The sequence below is a fragment of the Ornithorhynchus anatinus genome, chromosome 3 (assembly GCF_004115215.2).
Source record: "Ornithorhynchus anatinus isolate Pmale09 chromosome 3, mOrnAna1.pri.v4, whole genome shotgun sequence".
NCBI classification, from domain to species: domain Eukaryota; kingdom Metazoa; phylum Chordata; class Mammalia; order Monotremata; family Ornithorhynchidae; genus Ornithorhynchus; species Ornithorhynchus anatinus.
Window position 1 is genome coordinate 101,387,844 of NC_041730.1, and position 2,634 is coordinate 101,390,477.

Consider the following 2,634-nt stretch of genomic DNA (forward strand, 5'->3'; position numbering starts at 1 on the left):
TGTCAGATACAAGGGGCACTTGATTTATGAGGAATTCTGATCACGTGTAGGCAAAGCGTTGTGAAGGGGTGCTAGGTTCCACTGGCTTTATCCTTTCACTGGTTCCCATAGAAACAATGAACTAATGAGGTTGATCTGTTTCTTCATCTTTTCAGAGTCTCTCTCTCTCTTTCCCTCCTCCCTTAAGATTTGTTCTTCAATTTGTGTTCAGGGAACAAATGATATAGAACCTGGAAATAACTAACTCTAAAGTAGCTACCATTTTAAATTTGCCAACTGAGACATTTCTCTTGAGATATATGCCTCGTAACAAAATTTGGAGATGACAGACACTCAGTTCTCACACCTAAAAATAAGATCACATGGGCTCTTTGTGGGCAGAAAATTGTGTGTTGTTCTATTGTATTCTCCTAAATTCTTAGTATAGTGTTGTGCAGAGCACACAGTAATCGTTCAATAAATATAATTGAATGAATGAATACACTTACAGCATACACATACGGTATGAAGCAGCATGGACTAATGGATAGAGCAGGAGCCTAGGAGCCAAAAAGACCTAGGTTCTAATCCTGGCTCTGCCACTTGTCTGCTGTGTGACCTCAGGCAAGTCTCTTCACTTCTCTGTGCCTCAATTCCCTCATCTGTAAAGTGGAGATTAATAGGGATTAAAACTGTGAGCCTCATGGAGGTCTGTGGACTGTGTCCAAACTGATTTGCTTGTTTCTATCCCAACACTTAGAACAGTACTTGACACATAGTAACTAATGCTTAACAAACCATTATCATTATTATTATACAAACATAGATACACAAGAGTTCATAAAGGAAGCAGATGGCATAGGAAACTCAGAAGAGAAGAAGGAAATGGAGTTACCAAAGACAGGAGGAGATATGGATTGTAAGAGGAATGGATAAGTCACAAAAAGGAGAATAAGTCACAAAAAGGAAAATGGGAATGTAGCAGTATGAAGGGAAATTGGAGAGAGTATAGGACATAGGACACTTTTGCTCCATTCATTTTTTTCCACCTTCAAAATGGCCACTAGGCCAAAGTGGGGATCTCTGTGGGTTCTGCCATTCCTACCTATTATCGTGATCTTACTCATGTTGGAAGTGAAGTCAAAGCCAAGGTAGTGGAGGCCTAGTGGAAGGCTGAAAGAGGGATGGAAATATCACCTCTCCAAGACCGTGCTAGCTCTGGTCTCTCCCATGGGAAAGAGACTAGCACCAGTAACCAGTATCCTAGTACATGTGGTTATATATAACCAGGTGTTAACTCTCTTGAACTTTATGCTCTTCAACACTGAGCTTGCCCCAGTGCTTTTTTTGCTACCATCCCATGACTCTGTTAGACTGGGATATGTGATTTCAGTGCATCCAAACAGATGAAATGTTGAAAGCTGGTAAGGGAATTTTTTTAAGATTCAGTGGTATTTGTCAAGTACTTACTATGTATCAAACACCTTTCTAAACAGAGATTAGGGACTGTGGAGAAGACAAGGAGAAAAGAAAACTGCTTTTTTTTCTTTTGGTTTAAATCTTACTTTTCCTTTTCCATCCCTTTTCCAAGGAGTGAATTTGCCCCTGCTCTGTGACATTAGTAATGATAATAATAACAATAATAATAATAATATTGGATAAGCACTTACTAGGTGCCATTCTTCTTCTTCAAATGCTGTCAAGTCATTTCTGACCCATAGTAACTCTATGGACATACCCTCTTCCGAACATCCCATCTTCTGTCATAAGGTCGTTCTGGTATGTGTATCCATAGAGTTTTCTTGGTAAAGATATGGAAGTAGTTTACCATTGTCTTCTTCCACACTGTGTGCCATGCACTCTACTAAATGCTGGAGTAGAATCAAGAAAAAAAGATAATCAGGGCAGATGCAGTCCCTGACCACACGGAACTCACAGTCTAATTGAGAGGAAGAACAAGTATTGAATCTCATTTTACAGATACGTCAACTGAGACACTCCCATCTCAGGAGCTCACCTGGAGAGTTTCCAGTACTCTACCAGTCTCGGCTATGGGAGGGAGAGTCAAGCAGAGGCCTACCCATTCCATTCCTAGCTTGGGCAGTGGCTAGTGAATGGAAGAAAATCTGCTACAAGTCAAAACTCATCTGTGCTCAACAGCAGTGGCATGGGAGAACATCGAGTAAGAGAGACTCAAGTTTACTGCATCAGCCTTCTTTCTGACCTCCCAAACCCCTGCCTCTCCCCACTTCAGTCCATACTTCACTCCACTGCCCAGATCATCTTTCTATAGTAAAGTTTAGGAAATGTCACCTCCCTCCTCAGAAATCTTCACCAGTTGCCTATCCACATCTGTATCAAACTCCTCACCACTGGCTTTAAAGCACTGCATCACCTTGTGCCCTCCTACCTTACTTCATTTCTCTTCTTTTACAATCCAGTTCATGTTCTTCGCTTCTCTGATATTAACCTTCTCAATGTGCTTTGATCTCTCCTGTCTCACTGCCAACCCCTGGTCCACATCCTACTTCTGGCTTAGAATGCCCTCTCTCCTCAAATCTGCCAGACAATTACTCTCCCCCCACTTCAAAAGCTTACTGAAGGCACATCTCCTCTAAGAGGCCTTCCCAAACTAAGCCCCACTTTTACTCATCT

At 41.6% G+C, this 2,634-nt stretch overlaps 1 non-coding gene across 1 annotated transcript; it reads left to right on the plus strand.

Annotated features, from left to right (window-relative positions):
• Positions 1–1,978: 1,978 nt before the first annotated feature.
• LOC114810599 lies at positions 1,979–2,116 on the plus strand. The gene has a single exon (XR_003758295.1). It is a non-coding gene; the product is annotated as a small nucleolar RNA SNORA7 (small nucleolar RNA).
• Positions 2,117–2,634: the final 518 nt, after the last annotated feature.